General features: G+C 42.8%; 52 non-coding genes across 52 annotated transcripts in view; all 52 read left to right on the top strand.

The window, feature by feature from the left end:
• Positions 1-69, top strand: part of trnav-aac (transfer RNA valine (anticodon AAC)) — a 73-nt gene extending 4 nt beyond the window's left edge. Inside the window, exon 1 of the tRNA in view lies at positions 1-69. This exon is cut by the window's left edge and continues 4 nt beyond it. This is a non-coding gene — a tRNA (tRNA-Val).
• Positions 70-165: 96 nt separating this feature from the next.
• On the top strand, positions 166-238 carry trnav-aac (transfer RNA valine (anticodon AAC)). The gene has a single exon. It is a non-coding gene; the product is annotated as a tRNA-Val (tRNA).
• Positions 239-334: 96 nt separating this feature from the next.
• On the top strand, positions 335-407 carry trnav-aac (transfer RNA valine (anticodon AAC)). Its single transcript has one exon. It is a non-coding gene; the product is annotated as a tRNA-Val (tRNA).
• A 264-nt stretch (positions 408-671) lies between these two features.
• On the top strand, positions 672-744 carry trnav-cac (transfer RNA valine (anticodon CAC)). Its single transcript has one exon. It is a non-coding gene; the product is annotated as a tRNA-Val (tRNA).
• A 265-nt stretch (positions 745-1,009) lies between these two features.
• Positions 1,010-1,082, top strand: trnav-aac (transfer RNA valine (anticodon AAC)). The gene has a single exon. It is a non-coding gene; the product is annotated as a tRNA-Val (tRNA).
• A 96-nt stretch (positions 1,083-1,178) lies between these two features.
• On the top strand, positions 1,179-1,251 carry trnav-aac (transfer RNA valine (anticodon AAC)). Its single transcript has one exon. It is a non-coding gene; the product is annotated as a tRNA-Val (tRNA).
• A 96-nt stretch (positions 1,252-1,347) lies between these two features.
• trnav-aac (transfer RNA valine (anticodon AAC)) lies at positions 1,348-1,420 on the top strand. The gene has a single exon. It is a non-coding gene; the product is annotated as a tRNA-Val (tRNA).
• A 96-nt stretch (positions 1,421-1,516) lies between these two features.
• Positions 1,517-1,589, top strand: trnav-aac (transfer RNA valine (anticodon AAC)). The gene has a single exon. It is a non-coding gene; the product is annotated as a tRNA-Val (tRNA).
• Positions 1,590-1,685: 96 nt separating this feature from the next.
• Positions 1,686-1,758, top strand: trnav-aac (transfer RNA valine (anticodon AAC)). The gene has a single exon. It is a non-coding gene; the product is annotated as a tRNA-Val (tRNA).
• A 96-nt stretch (positions 1,759-1,854) lies between these two features.
• trnav-cac (transfer RNA valine (anticodon CAC)) lies at positions 1,855-1,927 on the top strand. The gene has a single exon. It is a non-coding gene; the product is annotated as a tRNA-Val (tRNA).
• Positions 1,928-2,341: 414 nt separating this feature from the next.
• On the top strand, positions 2,342-2,414 carry trnav-uac (transfer RNA valine (anticodon UAC)). Its single transcript has one exon. It is a non-coding gene; the product is annotated as a tRNA-Val (tRNA).
• A 96-nt stretch (positions 2,415-2,510) lies between these two features.
• trnav-aac (transfer RNA valine (anticodon AAC)) lies at positions 2,511-2,583 on the top strand. The gene has a single exon. It is a non-coding gene; the product is annotated as a tRNA-Val (tRNA).
• A 96-nt stretch (positions 2,584-2,679) lies between these two features.
• On the top strand, positions 2,680-2,752 carry trnav-aac (transfer RNA valine (anticodon AAC)). The gene has a single exon. It is a non-coding gene; the product is annotated as a tRNA-Val (tRNA).
• Positions 2,753-2,848: 96 nt separating this feature from the next.
• On the top strand, positions 2,849-2,921 carry trnav-cac (transfer RNA valine (anticodon CAC)). Its single transcript has one exon. It is a non-coding gene; the product is annotated as a tRNA-Val (tRNA).
• An 89-nt stretch (positions 2,922-3,010) lies between these two features.
• trnav-uac (transfer RNA valine (anticodon UAC)) lies at positions 3,011-3,083 on the top strand. Its single transcript has one exon. It is a non-coding gene; the product is annotated as a tRNA-Val (tRNA).
• Positions 3,084-3,179: 96 nt separating this feature from the next.
• trnav-aac (transfer RNA valine (anticodon AAC)) lies at positions 3,180-3,252 on the top strand. The gene has a single exon. It is a non-coding gene; the product is annotated as a tRNA-Val (tRNA).
• A 96-nt stretch (positions 3,253-3,348) lies between these two features.
• Positions 3,349-3,421, top strand: trnav-aac (transfer RNA valine (anticodon AAC)). Its single transcript has one exon. It is a non-coding gene; the product is annotated as a tRNA-Val (tRNA).
• Positions 3,422-3,687: 266 nt separating this feature from the next.
• On the top strand, positions 3,688-3,760 carry trnav-aac (transfer RNA valine (anticodon AAC)). Its single transcript has one exon. It is a non-coding gene; the product is annotated as a tRNA-Val (tRNA).
• Positions 3,761-3,856: 96 nt separating this feature from the next.
• trnav-aac (transfer RNA valine (anticodon AAC)) lies at positions 3,857-3,929 on the top strand. Its single transcript has one exon. It is a non-coding gene; the product is annotated as a tRNA-Val (tRNA).
• A 96-nt stretch (positions 3,930-4,025) lies between these two features.
• trnav-aac (transfer RNA valine (anticodon AAC)) lies at positions 4,026-4,098 on the top strand. The gene has a single exon. It is a non-coding gene; the product is annotated as a tRNA-Val (tRNA).
• A 96-nt stretch (positions 4,099-4,194) lies between these two features.
• trnav-aac (transfer RNA valine (anticodon AAC)) lies at positions 4,195-4,267 on the top strand. Its single transcript has one exon. It is a non-coding gene; the product is annotated as a tRNA-Val (tRNA).
• A 96-nt stretch (positions 4,268-4,363) lies between these two features.
• trnav-aac (transfer RNA valine (anticodon AAC)) lies at positions 4,364-4,436 on the top strand. The gene has a single exon. It is a non-coding gene; the product is annotated as a tRNA-Val (tRNA).
• A 96-nt stretch (positions 4,437-4,532) lies between these two features.
• Positions 4,533-4,605, top strand: trnav-cac (transfer RNA valine (anticodon CAC)). The gene has a single exon. It is a non-coding gene; the product is annotated as a tRNA-Val (tRNA).
• Positions 4,606-5,173: 568 nt separating this feature from the next.
• On the top strand, positions 5,174-5,246 carry trnav-cac (transfer RNA valine (anticodon CAC)). The gene has a single exon. It is a non-coding gene; the product is annotated as a tRNA-Val (tRNA).
• A 583-nt stretch (positions 5,247-5,829) lies between these two features.
• trnam-cau (transfer RNA methionine (anticodon CAU)) lies at positions 5,830-5,902 on the top strand. Its single transcript has one exon. It is a non-coding gene; the product is annotated as a tRNA-Met (tRNA).
• A 245-nt stretch (positions 5,903-6,147) lies between these two features.
• On the top strand, positions 6,148-6,220 carry trnav-uac (transfer RNA valine (anticodon UAC)). The gene has a single exon. It is a non-coding gene; the product is annotated as a tRNA-Val (tRNA).
• Positions 6,221-6,316: 96 nt separating this feature from the next.
• On the top strand, positions 6,317-6,389 carry trnav-aac (transfer RNA valine (anticodon AAC)). The gene has a single exon. It is a non-coding gene; the product is annotated as a tRNA-Val (tRNA).
• A 96-nt stretch (positions 6,390-6,485) lies between these two features.
• Positions 6,486-6,558, top strand: trnav-aac (transfer RNA valine (anticodon AAC)). Its single transcript has one exon. It is a non-coding gene; the product is annotated as a tRNA-Val (tRNA).
• Positions 6,559-6,654: 96 nt separating this feature from the next.
• On the top strand, positions 6,655-6,727 carry trnav-aac (transfer RNA valine (anticodon AAC)). The gene has a single exon. It is a non-coding gene; the product is annotated as a tRNA-Val (tRNA).
• Positions 6,728-6,823: 96 nt separating this feature from the next.
• trnav-cac (transfer RNA valine (anticodon CAC)) lies at positions 6,824-6,896 on the top strand. Its single transcript has one exon. It is a non-coding gene; the product is annotated as a tRNA-Val (tRNA).
• Positions 6,897-7,303: 407 nt separating this feature from the next.
• On the top strand, positions 7,304-7,376 carry trnav-uac (transfer RNA valine (anticodon UAC)). Its single transcript has one exon. It is a non-coding gene; the product is annotated as a tRNA-Val (tRNA).
• A 96-nt stretch (positions 7,377-7,472) lies between these two features.
• trnav-aac (transfer RNA valine (anticodon AAC)) lies at positions 7,473-7,545 on the top strand. Its single transcript has one exon. It is a non-coding gene; the product is annotated as a tRNA-Val (tRNA).
• A 96-nt stretch (positions 7,546-7,641) lies between these two features.
• Positions 7,642-7,714, top strand: trnav-cac (transfer RNA valine (anticodon CAC)). Its single transcript has one exon. It is a non-coding gene; the product is annotated as a tRNA-Val (tRNA).
• Positions 7,715-7,803: 89 nt separating this feature from the next.
• Positions 7,804-7,876, top strand: trnav-uac (transfer RNA valine (anticodon UAC)). Its single transcript has one exon. It is a non-coding gene; the product is annotated as a tRNA-Val (tRNA).
• A 96-nt stretch (positions 7,877-7,972) lies between these two features.
• trnav-aac (transfer RNA valine (anticodon AAC)) lies at positions 7,973-8,045 on the top strand. Its single transcript has one exon. It is a non-coding gene; the product is annotated as a tRNA-Val (tRNA).
• Positions 8,046-8,141: 96 nt separating this feature from the next.
• On the top strand, positions 8,142-8,214 carry trnav-aac (transfer RNA valine (anticodon AAC)). Its single transcript has one exon. It is a non-coding gene; the product is annotated as a tRNA-Val (tRNA).
• Positions 8,215-8,480: 266 nt separating this feature from the next.
• Positions 8,481-8,553, top strand: trnav-aac (transfer RNA valine (anticodon AAC)). Its single transcript has one exon. It is a non-coding gene; the product is annotated as a tRNA-Val (tRNA).
• A 96-nt stretch (positions 8,554-8,649) lies between these two features.
• trnav-aac (transfer RNA valine (anticodon AAC)) lies at positions 8,650-8,722 on the top strand. The gene has a single exon. It is a non-coding gene; the product is annotated as a tRNA-Val (tRNA).
• A 96-nt stretch (positions 8,723-8,818) lies between these two features.
• Positions 8,819-8,891, top strand: trnav-aac (transfer RNA valine (anticodon AAC)). Its single transcript has one exon. It is a non-coding gene; the product is annotated as a tRNA-Val (tRNA).
• Positions 8,892-8,987: 96 nt separating this feature from the next.
• On the top strand, positions 8,988-9,060 carry trnav-aac (transfer RNA valine (anticodon AAC)). The gene has a single exon. It is a non-coding gene; the product is annotated as a tRNA-Val (tRNA).
• A 96-nt stretch (positions 9,061-9,156) lies between these two features.
• On the top strand, positions 9,157-9,229 carry trnav-aac (transfer RNA valine (anticodon AAC)). Its single transcript has one exon. It is a non-coding gene; the product is annotated as a tRNA-Val (tRNA).
• Positions 9,230-9,325: 96 nt separating this feature from the next.
• trnav-cac (transfer RNA valine (anticodon CAC)) lies at positions 9,326-9,398 on the top strand. Its single transcript has one exon. It is a non-coding gene; the product is annotated as a tRNA-Val (tRNA).
• A 568-nt stretch (positions 9,399-9,966) lies between these two features.
• Positions 9,967-10,039, top strand: trnav-cac (transfer RNA valine (anticodon CAC)). Its single transcript has one exon. It is a non-coding gene; the product is annotated as a tRNA-Val (tRNA).
• A 583-nt stretch (positions 10,040-10,622) lies between these two features.
• Positions 10,623-10,695, top strand: trnam-cau (transfer RNA methionine (anticodon CAU)). Its single transcript has one exon. It is a non-coding gene; the product is annotated as a tRNA-Met (tRNA).
• Positions 10,696-10,940: 245 nt separating this feature from the next.
• On the top strand, positions 10,941-11,013 carry trnav-uac (transfer RNA valine (anticodon UAC)). Its single transcript has one exon. It is a non-coding gene; the product is annotated as a tRNA-Val (tRNA).
• Positions 11,014-11,109: 96 nt separating this feature from the next.
• Positions 11,110-11,182, top strand: trnav-aac (transfer RNA valine (anticodon AAC)). The gene has a single exon. It is a non-coding gene; the product is annotated as a tRNA-Val (tRNA).
• A 7,073-nt stretch (positions 11,183-18,255) lies between these two features.
• Positions 18,256-18,328, top strand: trnav-cac (transfer RNA valine (anticodon CAC)). The gene has a single exon. It is a non-coding gene; the product is annotated as a tRNA-Val (tRNA).
• Positions 18,329-18,581: 253 nt separating this feature from the next.
• Positions 18,582-18,654, top strand: trnav-cac (transfer RNA valine (anticodon CAC)). Its single transcript has one exon. It is a non-coding gene; the product is annotated as a tRNA-Val (tRNA).
• A 91-nt stretch (positions 18,655-18,745) lies between these two features.
• On the top strand, positions 18,746-18,818 carry trnaa-agc (transfer RNA alanine (anticodon AGC)). The gene has a single exon. It is a non-coding gene; the product is annotated as a tRNA-Ala (tRNA).
• An 89-nt stretch (positions 18,819-18,907) lies between these two features.
• On the top strand, positions 18,908-18,980 carry trnav-aac (transfer RNA valine (anticodon AAC)). Its single transcript has one exon. It is a non-coding gene; the product is annotated as a tRNA-Val (tRNA).
• A 90-nt stretch (positions 18,981-19,070) lies between these two features.
• Positions 19,071-19,143, top strand: trnav-uac (transfer RNA valine (anticodon UAC)). The gene has a single exon. It is a non-coding gene; the product is annotated as a tRNA-Val (tRNA).
• A 90-nt stretch (positions 19,144-19,233) lies between these two features.
• trnav-cac (transfer RNA valine (anticodon CAC)) lies at positions 19,234-19,306 on the top strand. The gene has a single exon. It is a non-coding gene; the product is annotated as a tRNA-Val (tRNA).
• The last annotated feature ends 23 nt before the right edge of the window (positions 19,307-19,329 follow it).

Genomic DNA, 19,329 nt, shown 5'->3' with positions numbered 1-19,329 from the left:
CCATAGTGTAGTGGTAATCACATTCGCCTAACACGCGAAAGGCCCCCAGTTCGAAACTGGGTGGAAACAGAATACTCTTTCTGTTTTGTTATCTGAATTGTTCTTCAAGCAGTGCACTGGGTCGGGATTCGGTTGGGCCTGCTACCAAATTAGGTTGAAGGAGTTGTTTCCATAGTGTAGTGGTTATCACGTTCGCCTAACACGCGAAAGGCCCCCAGTTCGAAACTGGGTGGAAACACAATACTCTTTCTGTTTTGTTATCTTAATTGTTCTTCAAGCAGTGCACTGGGTCGGGTTTCTGTTGGGCCTGCTACCAAATTAGGTTGAAGGAGTTGTTTCCATAGTGTAGTGGTTATCACGTTCGCCTAACACGCGAAAGGCCCCCAGTTCGAAACTGGGTGGAAACAGAATACTCTTTCTGTTTTGTTATCTGAATTGTTCTTCAATCAGTGCACTGGGTCGGGATTCGGTTGGGCCTGCTACCAAATTAGGTTGAAGGAGTTGTTTCCATAGTGTAGTGGTTATCACTTTCGCCTAACATGCACAGGCCCCCAGTTCGAGACTGGGTGGAAACGGAATAGTCTCCTTGTTTTGTTATCTGAATTGTTCTTCAAGCAGTGCACTGGGTCGGGATTCGGTTGGGCCTGCTACCAAATTGGATTGAAGGAGTTGTTTCCATAGTGTAGTGGTTATCACGTCCGCCTCACAAGCAAAAGGTCCCCAGTTCGAAACTGGGTGGAAACAGAATATTTTTTCTGTTTTGTTATCTGAATTGTTCTTCAAGCAGTGCACTGGGTCGGGATTCGGTTGGGCCTGCTACCAAATTAGGTTGAAGGCGTTGCTTCCATAGTGTAGTGGTTATCACGTTCGCCTAACTCGCGGAAGGCCCCCAGTTCGAAACTGGGTGGAAACAGAATATTTTTTCTGTTTTGTTATCTGAATTGTTCTTCAAGCAGTGCACTGGGTCGGGATTCGGTTGGGCCTGCTACCAAATTAGGTTGAAGGCGTTGTTTCCATAGTGTAGTGGTTATCACGTTCGCCTAACACGCGTAAGGCCCCCAGTTCGAAACTGGGTGGAAACACAATACTCTTTCTGTTTTGTTATCTGAATTGTTCTTCAAGCAGTGCACTGGGTCGGGATTCGGTTGGGCCTGCTACCAAATTAGGTTGAAGGCGTTGTTTCCATAGTATAGTGGTTATCACGTTCGCCTAACACGCGAAAGGCCCCCAGTTCGAAACTGGGTGGAAACAGAATACTCTTTCTGTTTTGTTATCTGAATTGTTCTTCAAGCAGTGCACTGGGTCGGGGTTCTGTTGGGCCTGCTACCAAATTAGGATGAAGGAGTTGTTTCCATAGTGTAGTGGTTATCACGTTCGCCTAACACGTGAAAGGCCCCCAGTTCGAAACTGGGTGGAAACAGAATACTCTTTCTGTTTTGTTATCTGAATTGTTCTTCAAGCAGTGCACTGGGTCGGGATTCGGTTGGGCCTGCTACCAAATTAGGTTGAAGGAGTTGTTTCCATAGTGTAGTGGTTATCACGTTCGCCTAACATGCGAAAGGCCCCCAGTTCGAAACTGGGTGGAAACACAATACTCTTTCTGTTTTGTTATCTGAATTGTTCTTCAAGCAGTGCACTGGGTCGGGATTCTGTTGGGCCTGCTACCAAATTAGGTTGAAGGAGTTGTTTCCATAGTGTAGTGGTTATCACGTTCGCCTAACACGCGAAAGGCCCCCAGTTCGAGACTGGGTGGAAACAGAATAGTCTTCCTGTTTTGTTATCTGAATTGTTCTTCAAGCAGTGCACTGGGTCGCGATTCGGTTGGGCCTGCTACCAAATTGGATTGAAGGAGTTGTTTCCATAGTGTAGTGGTTATCACGTTCGCCTCACACGCGAAAGGTCCCCAGTTCGAAACTGGGTGGAAACATAATACATTTTGTTTTTTGACTTGTAATTCAAGCAGTACACTGGTTTGGGAAATAATTGGGTCTGCTACCAAATCTAGTTTAAGTACTTGTTTCCATAGTGTAGTGGTTATCCCTTTCGCATTGCACGCGAATTGCCCCCAGTTCGAAACTGGGTGGAAACAGAATATTCTTTGTTATTTGACTTGTAGTTCAAGCAGTACACTGGTTTGGGAAATGATTGGGTCTGCTACCAAATTTGGGTCATGGTAGTAGTTTCCAGAGTGTAGTGGTTATCACGTCCGCATCACACGTGAAAGGTCCCCAGTTCGAAACTGGGTGGAAACAGAATATGTTTTGTTATTTGACTTGTAATTCAAGCAGTACACTGGGTTGAGAAATGGTTGGACCTGCTACCAAGTTTAGTTTAAGCTGATGTTTCCATAGTGTAGTGGTTATCACATTCGCCTTACACGCGAAAGGCCCCCAGTCCGAACCTGGGTGGAAACAGAATACTCTTTCTGTTTTGTTATCTGAATTGTTCTTCAAGCAGTGCACTGGGTCGGGATTCTGTTGGGCCTGCTACCAAATTAGGTTGAAGGAGTTGTTTCCATAGTGTAGTGGTTATCACGTTCGCCTAACACGCGAAAGGCCCCCAGTTCAAAACTGGGTGGAAACAGAATACTCTTTCTGTTTTGTTATCTGAATTGTTCTTCAAGCAGTGCACTGGGTCGGGATTCGGTTGGGCCTGCTACCAAATTAGGTTGAAGGCGTTGTTTCCATAGTGTAGTGGTTATCACGTTCGCCTAACACGCGAAAGGCCCCCAGTTCGAAACTGGGTGGAAACACAATACTCTTTCTGTTTTGTTATCTGAATTGTTCTTCAAGCAGTGCACTGGGTCGGGATTGTGTTGGGCCTGCTACCAAAATAGGTTGAAGGAGTTGTTTCCATAGTTTAGTGGTTATCACGTTCGCCTCACACGTGAAAGGTCCCCAGTTCGAAACTGGGTGGAAACAGAATATGTTTTGTTATTTGACTTGTAATTCAAGCAGTACACTGGGTTGAGAAATGGATGGACCTGCTACCAAATTTAGTTTAAGCAGATGTTTCCATAGTGTAGTGGTTATCACATTCGCCTTACACGCGAAAGGCCCCCAGTTCAAAACTGGGTGGAAACAGAATACTCTTTCTGTTTTGTTATCTGAATTGTTCTTCAAGCAGTGCACTGGGTCGCGATTCGGTTGGGCCTGCTACCAAATTAGGTTGAAGGAGTTGTTTCCATAGTGTAGTGGTTATCACGTTCGCCTAACACGCGAAAGGCCCCCAGTTCGAAATTGGGTGGAAACAGAATACTCTTTCTGTTTTGTTATCTGAATTGTTCTTCAAGCAGTGCACTGGGTCGGGATTCGGTTGGGCCTGCTACCAAATTAGGTTGAAGGCGTTGTTTCCATAGTGTAGTGGTTATCACGTTCGCCTAACACGCGAAAGGCCCCCATTTCGAAACTGGGTGGAAACACAATACTCTTTCTGTTTTTTTTATCTGAATTGTTCTTCAAGCAGTGCACTGGGTCGGGATTCTGTTGGGCCTGCTACCAAATTAGGTTGAAGGAGTTGTTTCCATAGTGTAGTGGTTATCACGTTCGCCTAACTCGCGGAAGGCCCCCAGTTCGAAACTGGGTGGAAACAGAATATTTTTTCTGTTTTGTTATCTGAATTGTTCTTCAAGCAGTGCACTGGGTCGGGATTCGGTTGGGCCTGCTACCAAATTAGGTTGAAGGCGTTGTTTCCATAGTGTAGTGGTTATCACGTTCGCCTAACACGCGAAAGGCCCCCAGTTCGAAACTGGGTGGAAACACAATACTCTTTCTGTTTTGTTATCTGAATTGTTCTTCAAGCAGTGCACTGGGTCGGGATTCGGTTGGGCCTGCTACCAAATTAGGTTGAAGGCGTTGTTTCCATAGTGTAGTGGTTATCACGTTCGCCTAACACGCGAAAGGCCCCCAGTTCGAAACTGGGTGGAAACAGAATACTCTTTCTGTTTTGTTATCTGAATTGTTCTTCAAGCAGTGCACTGGGTCGGGGTTCTGTTGGGCCTGCTACCAAATTAGGTTGAAGGAGTTGTTTCCATAGTGTAGTGGTTATCACGTTCGCCTAACACGTGAAAGGCCCCCAGTTCGAAACTGGGTGGAAACAGAAAACTCTTTCTGTTTTGTTATCTGAATTGTTCTTCAAGCAGTGCACTGGGTCGGGATTCGGTTGGGCCTGCTACCAAATTAGGTTGAAGGAGTTGTTTCCATAGTGTAGTGGTTATCACGTTCGCCTAACACGCGAAAGGCCCCCAGTTCGAAACTGGGTGGAAACACAATACTCTTTCTGTTTTGTTATCTGAATTGTTCTTCAAGCAGTGCACTGGGTCGGGATTCTGTTGGGCCTGCTACCAAATTAGGTTGAAGGAGTTGTTTCCATAGTGTAGTGGTTATCACGTTCGCCTAACACGCGAAAGGCCCCCAGTTCGAGACTGGGTGGAAACAGAATAGTCTTCCTGTTTTGTTATCTGAATTGTTCTTCAAGCAGTGCACTGGGTCGCGATTCGGTTGGGCCTGCTACCAAATTGGATTGAAGGAGTTGTTTCCATAGTGTAGTGGTTATCACGTTCGCCTCACACGCGAAAGGTCCCCAGTTCGAAACTGGGTGGAAACATAATACATTTTGTTTTTTGACTTGTAATTCAAGCAGTACACTGTTTTGGGAAATAATTGGGTCTGCTACCAAATCTAGTTTAAGTACTTGCTTCCATAGTGTAGTGGTTATCCCATTCGCATTGCACGCGAAATGCCCCCATTTCGAAACTGGGTGGAAACAGAATATTCTTTGTTATTTGACTTGTAGTTCAACCAGTACACTGGTTTGGGAAATGATTGGGTCTGCTACCAAATTTGGGTCAAAGTAGTAGTTTCCATAGTGTAGTGGTTATCATGTTCGCCTCACACGCGATGTCCCCAGTTCGAAACTGGGTGGACACATAGTGCGCTTTAATTTTTGACTTGTAATTCAAGCAGTACACTGGTTTGGGAAATAATTGGGTCTGCTACCAAATTTAATTTAAGTAGTTGTTTCCATAGTGTAGTGGTTATCCCATTCGCATTGCACGCGACATGCCCCCAGTTCGAAACTGGGTGGAAACAGAATGTTATTTGACTTGTAGTTCAAGCAGTACACTGGTTTGGGAAATGATTGGGTCTGCTACCATATTTGGGTCAAAGTAGTTGTTTCCATAGTGTAGTGGTTATCACGTTCGCCTCACACGCGAAAGGTCTCCAGTTCGAAACTGGGTGGAAACAGAATATTCTTTGTTTTTTGACTTGAAATTCAAGCAGTACACTGGTTTGGGAAATAATTGGGTCTGCTACCAAATTTAGTTTAAGTAGGTGTTTCCATAGTGTAGTGGTTACCACATTTGCCTAACACGCGAAAGGCCCCCAGTTCGAGACTGGGTGGAAACAGAATAGTCTTCCTGTTTTGTTATCTGAATTGTTCTTCAAGCAGTGCACTGGGTCGGGATTCGGTTGGGCCTGCTACCAAATTGGATTGAAGGAGTTCTTTCCATAGTGTAGTGGTTATCACGTTTGCCTCACAGGCGAAAGGTCCCCAGTTTGAAACTGGGTGGAAACATAATACACTTTGTTTTTTGACTTGTAATTCAAGCAGTACACTGGTTTGGGAAATAATTGGGTCTGCTACCAAATCCAGTTTAAGTACTTGTTTCCATAGTGTAATGGTTATCCCATTCGCATTGCACGTGAAATGCCCCCAGTTCGAAACTGGGTGGAAACAGAATATTCTTTGTTATTTGACTTGTAGTTCAAGCTGTACACTGGTTTGGGAAATGATTGGGTCTGCTACCAAGTTTGGGTCAAAGTAGTAGTTTCCATAGTGTAGTGGTTATCACGTTCGCCTCATACGCGAAAGGTCCCCAGTTCGAAACTGGGTGGAATCATAATACGCTTTAATTTTTGACTTGTAATTCAAGCAGTACACTGGTTTGGGAAATAATTGGGTCTGCTACCAAATCCAGTTTAAGTACTTGTTTCCATAGTGTAATGGTTATCCCGTTCGCATTGCACGCGACATGCCCCCAGTTCGAAACTGGGTGGAAACAGAATGTTATTTGACTTATAGTTCAAGCGGTACACTGGTTTGGGAAATGATTGGGTCTGCTACCATATTTGGGTCAAAGCAGTAGTTTCCATAGTGTAGTGGTTATCACATTTGCCTTACACGCGAAAGGCCCCCAGTTCGAAACTGGGTGGAAACAGAATACTCTTTCTGTTTTGTTATCTGAATTGTTCTTCAAGCAGTGCACTGGGTCGGGATTCGGTTGGGCCTGCTACCAAATTAGGTTGAAGGCGTTGTTTCCATAGTGTAGTGGTTATCACGTTCGCCTAACACGCGAAAGGCCCCCAGTTCGAAACTGGGTGGAAACACAATACTCTTTCTGTTTTGTTATCTGAATTGTTCTTCAAGCAGTGCACTGGGTCGGGATTGTGTTGGGCCTGCTACCAAAATAGGTTGAAGGAGTTGTTTCCATAGTGTAGTTGTTATCACGTTCGCCTAACACGCGAAAGGCCCCCAGTTCGAAACTGGGTGGAAACACAATACTCTTTCTGTTTTGTTATCTGAATTGTTCTTCAAGCAGTGCACTAGGTCGGCATTCGGTTGGGCCTGCTACCAAATTAGGTTGAAGGAGTTGTTTCCATAGTGTAGTGGTTATCACATTTGCCTAACATGCGAAAGGCCCCCAGTTCGACACTGGGTGGAAACAGAATAGTCTTCCTGTTTTGTTATCTGAATTGTTCTTCAAGCAGTGCACTGGGTCGGGATTCGGTTGGGCCTGCTACCAAATTGGATTGAAGGAGTTGTTTCCATAGTGTAGTGGTTATCACGTTCGCCTCACAAGGGAAAGGTCCCCAGTTCGAAACTGGGTGGAAACATAATACATTTTGTTTTTTGACTTGTAATTCAAGCAGTACACTGGTTTGGGAAATAATTGGGTCTGCTACCAAATCTAGTTTAAGTACTTGTTTCCATAGTGTAGTGGTTATCCCTTTCGCATTGCACGCGAAATGCCCCCAGTTCGAACCTGGGTGGAAAAAGAATGTTATTTGACTTGTAGTTCAAGCAGTACACTGGTTTGGGAAATGATTGGGTCTGCTACCAAATTTTGGTCAAAGTAGTAGTTTCCATAGTATAGTGGTTATCACGTCCGCATCACACGTGAAAGGTCCCCAGTTCGAAACTGGGTGGAAACAGAATATGTTTTGTTATTTGACTTGTAATTCAAGCAGTACACTGGGTTGAGAAATGGTTGGACCTGCTAGCAAATTTAGTTTAAGCAGATGTTTCCCTAGTGTAGTGGTTATCACATTCGCCTTACACTCGAAAGGCCCCCAGTTCGAAACTGGGTGGAAACAGAATACTCTTTCTGTTTTGTTATCTGAATTGTTCTTCAAGCAGTGCACTGGGTCGGGATTCGGTTGGGCCTGCTACCAAATTAGGTTGAAGGCGTTGTTTCCATAGTGTAGTGGTTATCACGTTCGCATAACACGCGAAAGGCCCCCAGTTCGAAACTGGGTGGAAACACAATACTCTTTCTGTTTTGTTATCTGAATTGTTCTTCAAGCAGTGCACTGGGTCGGGATTGTGTTGGGCCTGCTACCAAAATAGGTTGAAGGAGTTGTTTCCATAGTTTAGTGGTTATCACGTTCGCCTCACACGTGAAAGGTCCCCAGTTCGAAACTGGGTGGAAACAGAATATGTTTTGTTATTTGACTTGTAATTCAAGCAGTACACTGGGTTGAGAAATGGATGGACCTGCTACCAAATTTAGTTTAAGCAGATGTTTCCATAGTGTAGTGGTTATCACATTCGCCTTACACGCGAAAGGCCCCCAGTTCAAAACTGGGTGGAAACAGAATACTCTTTCTGTTTTGTTATCTGAATTGTTCTTCAAGCAGTGCACTGGGTCGCGATTCGGTTGGGCCTGCTACCAAATTAGGTTGAAGGAGTTGTTTCCATAGTGTAGTGGTTATCACGTTCGCCTAACACGCGAAAGGCCCCCAGTTCGAAATTGGGTGGAAACAGAATACTCTTTCTGTTTTGTTATCTGAATTGTTCTTCAAGCAGTGCACTGGGTCGGGATTCGGTTGGGCCTGCTACCAAATTAGGTTGAAGGCGTTGTTTCCATAGTGTAGTGGTTATCACGTTCGCCTAACACGCGAAAGGCCCCCATTTCGAAACTGGGTGGAAACACAATACTCTTTCTGTTTTTTTTATCTGAATTGTTCTTCAAGCAGTGCACTGGGTCGGGATTCTGTTGGGCCTGCTACCAAATTAGGTTGAAGGAGTTGTTTCCATAGTGTAGTGGTTATCACGTTCGCCTAACTCGCGGAAGGCCCCCAGTTCGAAACTGGGTGGAAACAGAATATTTTTTCTGTTTTGTTATCTGAATTGTTCTTCAAGCAGTGCACTGGGTCGGGATTCGGTTGGGCCTGCTACCAAATTAGGTTGAAGGCGTTGTTTCCATAGTGTAGTGGTTATCACGTTCGCCTAACACGCGAAAGGCCCCCAGTTCGAAACTGGGTGGAAACACAATACTCTTTCTGTTTTGTTATCTGAATTGTTCTTCAAGCAGTGCACTGGGTCGGGATTCGGTTGGGCCTGCTACCAAATTAGGTTGAAGGCGTTGTTTCCATAGTGTAGTGGTTATCACGTTCGCCTAACACGCGAAAGGCCCCCAGTTCGAAACTGGGTGGAAACAGAATACTCTTTCTGTTTTGTTATCTGAATTGTTCTTCAAGCAGTGCACTGGGTCGGGGTTCTGTTGGGCCTGCTACCAAATTAGGTTGAAGGAGTTGTTTCCATAGTGTAGTGGTTATCACGTTCGCCTAACACGTGAAAGGCCCCCAGTTCGAAACTGGGTGGAAACAGAAAACTCTTTCTGTTTTGTTATCTGAATTGTTCTTCAAGCAGTGCACTGGGTCGGGATTCGGTTGGGCCTGCTACCAAATTAGGTTGAAGGAGTTGTTTCCATAGTGTAGTGGTTATCACGTTCGCCTAACACGCGAAAGGCCCCCAGTTCGAAACTGGGTGGAAACACAATACTCTTTCTGTTTTGTTATCTGAATTGTTCTTCAAGCAGTGCACTGGGTCGGGATTCTGTTGGGCCTGCTACCAAATTAGGTTGAAGGAGTTGTTTCCATAGTGTAGTGGTTATCACGTTCGCCTAACACGCGAAAGGCCCCCAGTTCGAGACTGGGTGGAAACAGAATAGTCTTCCTGTTTTGTTATCTGAATTGTTCTTCAAGCAGTGCACTGGGTCGCGATTCGGTTGGGCCTGCTACCAAATTGGATTGAAGGAGTTGTTTCCATAGTGTAGTGGTTATCACGTTCGCCTCACACGCGAAAGGTCCCCAGTTCGAAACTGGGTGGAAACATAATACATTTTGTTTTTTGACTTGTAATTCAAGCAGTACACTGTTTTGGGAAATAATTGGGTCTGCTACCAAATCTAGTTTAAGTACTTGCTTCCATAGTGTAGTGGTTATCCCATTCGCATTGCACGCGAAATGCCCCCATTTCGAAACTGGGTGGAAACAGAATATTCTTTGTTATTTGACTTGTAGTTCAACCAGTACACTGGTTTGGGAAATGATTGGGTCTGCTACCAAATTTGGGTCAAAGTAGTAGTTTCCATAGTGTAGTGGTTATCATGTTCGCCTCACACGCGATGTCCCCAGTTCGAAACTGGGTGGACACATAGTGCGCTTTAATTTTTGACTTGTAATTCAAGCAGTACACTGGTTTGGGAAATAATTGGGTCTGCTACCAAATTTAATTTAAGTAGTTGTTTCCATAGTGTAGTGGTTATCCCATTCGCATTGCACGCGACATGCCCCCAGTTCGAAACTGGGTGGAAACAGAATGTTATTTGACTTGTAGTTCAAGCAGTACACTGGTTTGGGAAATGATTGGGTCTGCTACCATATTTGGGTCAAAGTAGTTGTTTCCATAGTGTAGTGGTTATCACGTTCGCCTCACACGCGAAAGGTCTCCAGTTCGAAACTGGGTGGAAACAGAATATTCTTTGTTTTTTGACTTGAAATTCAAGCAGTACACTGGTTTGGGAAATAATTGGGTCTGCTACCAAATTTAGTTTAAGTAGGTGTTTCCATAGTGTAGTGGTTACCACATTTGCCTAACACGCGAAAGGCCCCCAGTTCGAGACTGGGTGGAAACAGAATAGTCTTCCTGTTTTGTTATCTGAATTGTTCTTCAAGCAGTGCACTGGGTCGGGATTCGGTTGGGCCTGCTACCAAATTGGATTGAAGGAGTTCTTTCCATAGTGTAGTGGTTATCACGTTTGCCTCACAGGCGAAAGGTCCCCAGTTTGAAACTGGGTGGAAACATAATACACTTTGTTTTTTGACTTGTAATTCAAGCAGTACACTGGTTTGGGAAATAATTGGGTCTGCTACCAAATCCAGTTTAAGTACTTGTTTCCATAGTGTAATGGTTATCCCATTCGCATTGCACGTGAAATGCCCCCAGTTCGAAACTGGGTGGAAACAGAATATTCTTTGTTATTTGACTTGTAGTTCAAGCTGTACACTGGTTTGGGAAATGATTGGGTCTGCTACCAAGTTTGGGTCAAAGTAGTAGTTTCCATAGTGTAGTGGTTATCACGTTCGCCTCATACGCGAAAGGTCCCCAGTTCGAAACTGGGTGGAATCATAATACGCTTTAATTTTTGACTTGTAATTCAAGCAGTACACTGGTTTGGGAAATAATTGGGTCTGCTACCAAATCCAGTTTAAGTACTTGTTTCCATAGTGTAATGGTTATCCCGTTCGCATTGCACGCGACATGCCCCCAGTTCGAAACTGGGTGGAAACAGAATGTTATTTGACTTATAGTTCAAGCGGTACACTGGTTTGGGAAATGATTGGGTCTGCTACCATATTTGGGTCAAAGCAGTAGTTTCCATAGTGTAGTGGTTATCACATTTGCCTTACACGCGAAAGGCCCCCAGTTCGAAACTGGGTGGAAACAGAATACTCTTTCTGTTTTGTTATCTGAATTGTTCTTCAAGCAGTGCACTGGGTCGGGATTCGGTTGGGCCTGCTACCAAATTAGGTGGAAGGAGTTGTTTCCATAGTGTAGTGGTTATCACGTTTGCCTAACACGCGAAATGCCCCCAGTTCGAAACTGGGTGGAAACAGAATAGTCTTTCTGTTTTGTTATCTGAATTGTTCTTCAAGCAGTGCACTGGGTTGGGATTCGGTTGGGCCTGCTACCAAATTAGATTGAAGGAGTTGTTTCCATAGTGTAGTGGTTATCACGTTCGCCTAACACGCTGTTGGAATAATGATTCAAACCTTTTAAATCATTATTAGTAATATTTAATTAAAAAAGGAAGAACATCTTTCAACATAGCTGCTTACAACTTCGAAGGAGATGCCTTGTGACGCCGTCTCAGTCCACAGTGCATTCTGAATTGCAGAAACTGAATCATTGTATTTAATCGCGACATTCGAAAAACATGGTTATGTAATCAGTACAATAACACTCGATGGTTTAGAAAAACAACAGTGTGAGGAATGCACTATAAGGTCAACAAAGTAGTATTATAATGTAAGCAAAGCCGTATTTTCAAATCTGCTGTTGGATTCTTCGTCATAACATTTGGTAGAAGTGTCCGTAACGCCGTGACCTCTTTTCCTTCGCCCTTGAGGAGTCGACTGTGCAGGAAAAAAGTCCATCTTCCCATGACTTGATTTATAGCCTTACTACTTAAGAAAAAATGCTTACAACACATATAGAATATTCCATAATAATTCTAACATTCCCTCCTTTTACTATATGTTTGTTATTCATTTTATGACAAATTCAAAATGAGAGGGATATCACCGTTGGCTGTTTTAATTTTACCCGCTTAGGCTCTACTCGTTCGGCAGGTCTGAAAAGCAGAAAACAAGATTATTTTCGTCCAATCCATCCTCAGAATTACCATGCTCCTGGAATTCACTGTTAGTGTCAGCACGTTTCATCAGTAGGGGATATAATTCATGCAATTTAGAATTTGTAGGGGCAATCGCAGTGGTTATAAGTCGGCTCATCAAAGATCTTAAGCAGGGAATAATACAACACCCACATAATGTCAAAATCGTAGCAAAAAGGGCTACGGAAAATGCCACAAATTAGGCCAAATCATTATTAGTGAGGCCACAAATCTGTCAGCGGACATTATTCTACTCCAGGATGCTTTTTCATCTTGCGGTTTAGGGTCTGCAGGCCATTGTTGGCCCTGGTGTGGGACCCAGTGGGGGGCGTGTTGTTGAGTGCAACATTTTCAAACGTTGCATACGCCCCCTGCTCCTTCAAGAAGCATTTCAACCGCTGCACGATCCTGGAACGCCATCAGACTAGTGGCTGCCAGTTGTTCCTTTATCGCCACAAATCCCTGTTCAGTATAATTTCCAAGTTTTTGGACATTGTAATGCAGGTAATTTATCCAATCAACATTTTTGTTTGGAGTAATTAAAAGTAAAATATACTCCCAACCTACTGCGATCTGATTAGCCAACTTATACTCATCTGGTACGCCCCGTGGATGCCAATCGCATCAATGTATGTCGGATCACCCTCTCTCCATGCCGATCGACGCCGTCGCGAGGGGCCCGCCATCATACCGGATTTCTGTGCAGCCAATTGTATCTCCTCTACTGTAGATGGAAAAACAGACACTGGTAATAGCAGTGAGACCAAGGCACAAAGTCCTGCTGTCATTTTGGCAGGAGTCGTATAATTTGTTTTGACCCCACCACCACCATAGGTCAGAACGTGGAATCAGGGGTGCAGTCTGTTTTAGGACGTGGGCACACCACGTCACATTTATCGCTCCCAGTGCCGGACCGTGCCCTGTGAGGACTAAGCAGGTAAAATGATTAAACGCAACATGTGTTGAAAAGTTAGGCTTGTCCTTTGCTGCCGTTGTAACTGGGTAGACATTATTCCATTTCATACATTTTGGGCTTACATCTTCTTTTGTCATTATCTCCTTTACACAATCAAAGTTGCGCGGGTACTACTCTTAAGAGAGGTCGGCCCCCTACATGTTATACAGGTTTGATTTATAATAGCTGCATTTTCCATCAACAATAACCAATTATTTCTTACCGCCTCCCGTTTGGGAACTCCCCGTTGCAGAAATGAATTCTCTGGTCATCTCAGATTTTAATTTTACTATGGCGGATCCGGGTGTTTCCATCTCTGACGACCTTCTTACCCATGGACTTAGGAAAAACGTCAGACAAAGATCCACAAGTTAATTTGTCAGTCTGAATTATGATTTGTAATGCCCCACCGTATGGGTTAATTTTATCGAAGGCCTGATAGTTTTTTTCGCACACGTGTCATCCAAGCTTGCCAATCTAGACCAGTTTCTGCAACAAGGTTTCCCCAATCTGTTTTAGGACTGTTATGTACCACACATATTCTATAAAATCCATGTGTATCCTTTGAAATGGATATGTAGCTTTTGTAGCTTGACATAAGGGGGAATCGCCCGTGTTTTGGCCATATATCTGCATATAGATTGAATATATAACCTCCCCCTTTTTTGAGGCATGAAATTTACCATGACTCAAAATGGTAGCCCTCCTGGATAAGACTTTTGTTTTTGTTTAGTCCCCCAGGTTCCCAAAATTTTGCATTGCAGAAATCAAAAAATTTCATTTGGCGAAATTCTTTTCTTTTTGTTTCTGTCCTACTCTGCCACCGCCGTCCTTGAAAGGCTTATCAGTGATTTCAGAAATATTCCACCTTGATATTAGAATATTGATATATCTTGGTGGCCAGCCAATTAAAACACAAAAGACAGACACTCATCCACGCTCGCACTCATAATCAAGGAATTTGCTTTGAGTGCTCCCCCAATCATCCATAATTTTGGTTTGTTGGAGTAAAACTGGAGTACCCAGAGAAAACCTACGAATTCTTGAGGACACCAGGAATACTCCACACTCCGGAAGGTCTGGATCCACTCCGCATTAGTAGATCCTCGAACCGCAAGATTGATGCGTGAAGAAACTAGATAATTAATGTATTAGATTCACATGCCACATATCTAAAAATAGAAATTTGTTCAATTGCCACCGCCCCTTACCCTAGTCAGTCAGCATGTAGACTGCCATGCGAGTGGCTGTGATTAACTATCTATTCGCCAATAATGCAATAACGGAAAAGTTGTGACACATTGAAACACACACACACACACCCTTTTAGTATTTTAACCGTTTGTAAAAACTTTATCTCCATGTTCTGGATTAAGTTACACCCCCTTTCAATGTTATCGAATTTTGCCCATTCTCCATGGTTGATATTTTATAATTTGGAGATGTTATTTTTAAAACATAGACATTATTTCATCACTTGTTTCCCACCATGAAAGCCCCCACCTGAATTTAGATTTTATTTTATTTGTTTGTAGATATTCCCCTTTATCTAAGCTTGTTATTGCCAATCGTTATCACCGTAACATTCAGGTGTATTAACCCCATAATTGCAATGCAGTAAGTTTTGGCTAAATTCTTAATTTGTATGCCCCTAAAGCAATAGGCAGTAACGTCCCAATAGTCATCAATATGACCTATACCAAAGCATATTTCCCCTCTAGGTCAAACAAGGAACGTATTTTGTGCACTGAAAGACGCTCCATGTTTCTTCTAGGGAAACTATGCCTATCCTTAACCAATTATCTTATCTACCCCAGCCAGGTTCAATTTACCTAACAATTTGGATGAATGCCATGAAATTTCTCATGCCATTTCTGCATTGATAAATTCATGTCTGATTCCTTTAACAACCAAATAACTCTTAGTACCTAAAACATAATTTGTAAATCACCCCATACTATGTTTACTTAAGATAAGAGCCATTTCTTATAGCTCCCTGTAACCACAAGAAAAATCTACAATAATTAAATTAGAGAAATCCACCTTTCACTAGGCATTTCCTAATTACAATTTTCAATGCTTAATAAAGGACCCACAAATTGTAACCAATATGCCATAATATTGTAAAAAAAAATCCATTCATTTTTCTTTAACCAGCCAATCCAAAACTAGCTCTCTTCAATTAAGAGCCCTTTGAACTTCACAAAACAAAAAATTAAATAATAATAATAATAGTATTATTCCCAATTCCAAAGCTTTTACCAAATCAATCTTTGCCAAACTGATTTTCTATCACCTCGAAAGACATTTCTGATTAAATCCCAGATATACATGCGAAGATAATCGCAGAACCCTGCATCCCTTGCAGACTATGTTTTGTTCTTATTCTGAAATGTTTAAACGGAAGCGCGCCCTTAGCCTTTGACTGTGACCTTCCCGCTCGCTGCAGAAGCAGCATCCTTATCTTTTGTTTACAAATTCCAAAATGCTCTCTTTTCTTTGTGCCCAATGCTTCGCCTCCTGTGAGCAATTATTTTTTAGAGAAGACTAAATTAATAAACTAAATTAATTACTCTCCCGATATCCAACTATATCATCATATCATCATAGTTTGCCAAGACCCCATAATCACAATATGCTGCAAGCACAACTATATCATAGCAAAACCCATTTCTGCCCTCAAGTTTGCTTCAGCGCCCTCAAGGCCAATTATTGTAATAATTGTAATAATGTAATACTCTCCACGGAAGGGGTCCCCCAAAAGTTTTAGTTAAATCAGCCGCACCAAAACAGAGCGCTCCCCCCGCAATCAAAGCATTATTCGGCAAGTTTAGAGTCTGACCAAAACGCAGTTTTGGCAACCCCGCTAAACATTTAATTGGCTGTTTTGTATTTCTGTTAACCAAAATATTCCCGCTAGCAGACGGGAACGAAACCAGGATAAGCCACAATAAGCCATTTCATTCCAGTACATTGACAGTACATTTAGTTACTATTAACAAGTATGCCTAGCACTTTGAAATAACCATTTTAATTGCCATTTTACAACTTTCAGCATCACACAAAAAAATCCAATTGAATTCATTCCCAAAGAATGTGATCTCTGGTTTAAAATTAGCTCAACATCCTCATGTTCTTATCCTCATTCAAATCATTTTGAGCAGGCCTGCCTTGTTTTTAGAGACCTTTTTGTCCAGGCAATCAAGCGATATATGTAATATATATAAGTATAATTTGAATGAGCATGCAACACATTTGAATGAGCATGCAACACATTTTTTAGCTGCTCCTGATAAATGCTGCCCACCGCGTGGTCTTCAGCGATGCCGCTGTTGGCCTTAAAACAAGCCGTCATCCTGATTTGATATTCTGCAAAAGGCTCACCATCCCTCTGCTTAGCTCTGCTGATCACGGTATAATTAACTTTTGTTTTAAACTTCCCCGTAACCCGATCAATCAGTTCATGCACTCTCAAATTCAAATTACGACCGTCATGACACAACGGGCCACCATCAGCTTTTGGATTCGAACATCCAAATTTAGTAGGAGCCTGCTCCTTGCCCACATTAGTATTAGCAACTTCGATCATGGGATATTGTTCAATAAACACATCACTCATTGGCGGCGCTCCAGGCTGGGGAGATAGCGTTTTCTCCCCATGTCCCCCACGGGCCCTCCCGACCTGGTCAGCCGGTCGTTCATATTTGTCAGAGGGGGCCCTCCTTTTTAACAACAACAACAACACACTTCTTCCCCACCGGCCAGTCTCCTCGTCCTCTTTTCTGTGGAATAACACAGCCTCTGTGTTTCCAGTCCCACCGTTATCAACTGATTTAACCCATGTATCATAAACCAATAATAGGTATCATTATATCCCTCCTGCTCCATTTTGTTAAGATTTCCCCCATGCTTAGCACGTATTTTATCCTGCAGTATCAATATCTTATGCATATTAAGCTGGCCAGCAAATCCATATTTATTTATCCATAAGTTTAGGTGTTTAACCCTTGTAGCGCTTTGATTTTCAACAATCCAATCTTTACACGGCAGACGTCAATAGCCGCTTTACTGTTTGCACCACCCATTTTTGGAGTGGATTTGTGTGTATCCCCGTAGTACCTTTTTTTCTTTTTTTAGGTTTTTTTAACAACTACACACACCGGCTCGAAGGACCAAATGTTGGAATAATGATTCAAACCTTTTAAATCATTATTAGTAATATTTAATTAAAAAAGGAAGAACATCTTTCAACAAATTCTGCTTACAACTTCGAAGGAGATGCCTTGTGACGTCGTCTCAGTCCACAGTGCATTCTGAATTGCAGTAACTGAATCATTGTATTTAATCGCGACATTCGAAAAACATGGTTATGTAATCAGTACAATAACACTCGATGGTTTAGAAAAACAACAGTGTGAGGAATGCACTATAAGGTCAACAAAGTAGTATTATAATGTAAGCAAAGCCGTATTTTCAAATCTGCTGTTGGAGTCTTCGTCATAACAGTCTCATTGGGTCCTGCTTTGGCCTTGTAAAGGAGACGAGACGATGATGTGGAGGAAAAATGTCCATGTTCCCATGACTGTTTATAGCCTTACTACTTATTTAAAAATGCTTACAACACATATAGAATATTCCATAATAATTCTAACAATCACGTTTGCCTCACACACGAAAGGTCCCCAGTTAATAACTGGGTGGAAACAGAATACTCTTCGTTATTTGACTTGTAGTTCAAGCAGCACACTGGGTTGAGAAATGGTTGGACCTGCTACCAACTTAAAAAGGAGGGCCCCCTCTGACAAATATGAACGACCGGCTGACCAGGTCGGGAGGGCCCGTGGGGGACATGGGGAGAAAACGCTATCTCCCCAGCCTGGAGCGCCGCCAATGAGTGATGTGTTTATTGAACAATTCCATACTCTTCGTTATTTGACTTGTAGTTCAAGCAGTACACTGGTTTGGGAAACGATTGGGTCTGCTACCAACATTAGTTGAAGTAGTCGTTTCTATAGTGTAGTGGTAATCATTTTCGCCTTACACGTGAATGGCCCCCTGTTCAAAACTGGGTGGAAACAGAATACTCTTTCTGTTTTGTTATCTGAATTGTTCTTCAAGCAGTGCACTGGGTCGGGATTCTGTTGGGCCTGCTACCAAATTAGGTTGAAGGAGTTGTTTCCATAGTGTAGTGGTTATCACGTTTGCCTCACAGGCGAAAGGTCCCCAGTTAATAACTGGGTGGAAACAGAATATACTCTTCGTTATTTGACTTGTAGTTCAAGCAGCTCACTGGGTTGAGAAATGGTTGGACCTGCTACCAAATCTATATTAAGTAGTTGTTTCCATAGTTTAGTGGTTATCATGTTCGCCTCACACGCGAAAGGTCCCCAGTTCGAAACTGGGTGGAAACAGACTATGCTTTGTTATTTGACTTGTAATTCAAGCAGTACACTGGGTTGAGAAATATCTGGGTCTGCTACCAAATTTTGGGATTAAGTAGTTGTTTCCATAGTGTAGTGGTTATCACGTCTGCCTAACACGTGAAAGGCCCCCAGTTCATAACTGGGTGGAAACAGAATACTCTTTGTTATTTGACTTGTAGTTCAATAAGTACACTGGGTTGAGAAATGGTTGGACCTGCTACCAAATTTATATTAAGTAGTTGTTTCCATAGTTTAGTGGTTATCACGTTCGCCTCACACGTGAAAGGTCCCCAGTTCGAAACTGGGTGGAAACAGACTATGCTTTGTTATTTGACTTGTAATTCAAGCAGTACACTGGGTTGAGAAATATCTGGGTCTGCTACCAAATTTTGGGATTAAGTAGTTGTTTCCATAGTGTAGTGGTTATCACGTCTGCCTAGCACGTAAAAGGCCCCCAGTTCATAACTGGGTGGAAACAGAGTACTCTTTGTTATTTGACTTGTAGTTCAAGCAGTACACTAGGTTGAGAAATGGTTGGACCTGCTACCAAATTTAGTTTAAGTAGTTGTTTCCATAGTGTAGTGGTTATCACATTCGCCTAACACGCGAAAGGCCCCCAGTTCGAAACTGGGTGGAAACGGAATACTCTTTGTTATTTGACTTGTAGTTCAAGCATTACACTGGTTTAGGAAATGATCGGGTCTGCTACCAAATTAGGGTCAAAGTAGTTGTTTCCATGGTGTAGTGGTTATCACATTCGCCTTACACGCGGAAGGCCCCCATTTCGAAACTGGGTGGAAACAGAATACTCTTTGTTATTTGACTTGTAGTTCAAGCAGTACACTGGGTTGGGAAATGATTGGGTCTGCTACCAAATTTGGGTCGAAGTAGTTATTTCCATAGTGTAGTGGTTATCACGTTCGCCTCACATGCGAAAGGTCCCCAGTTCGAAACTGGGTGGAATCAGACTGTGCTTTGTTTATTGACTT

Source organism: Stigmatopora argus, chromosome 13 (assembly GCF_051989625.1).
Source record: "Stigmatopora argus isolate UIUO_Sarg chromosome 13, RoL_Sarg_1.0, whole genome shotgun sequence".
Lineage (NCBI taxonomy): Eukaryota > Metazoa > Chordata > Actinopteri > Syngnathiformes > Syngnathidae > Stigmatopora > Stigmatopora argus.
Note: the sequence above shows the minus strand (reverse complement) of the source record. Positions and strands in the feature narration are given on the sequence as shown.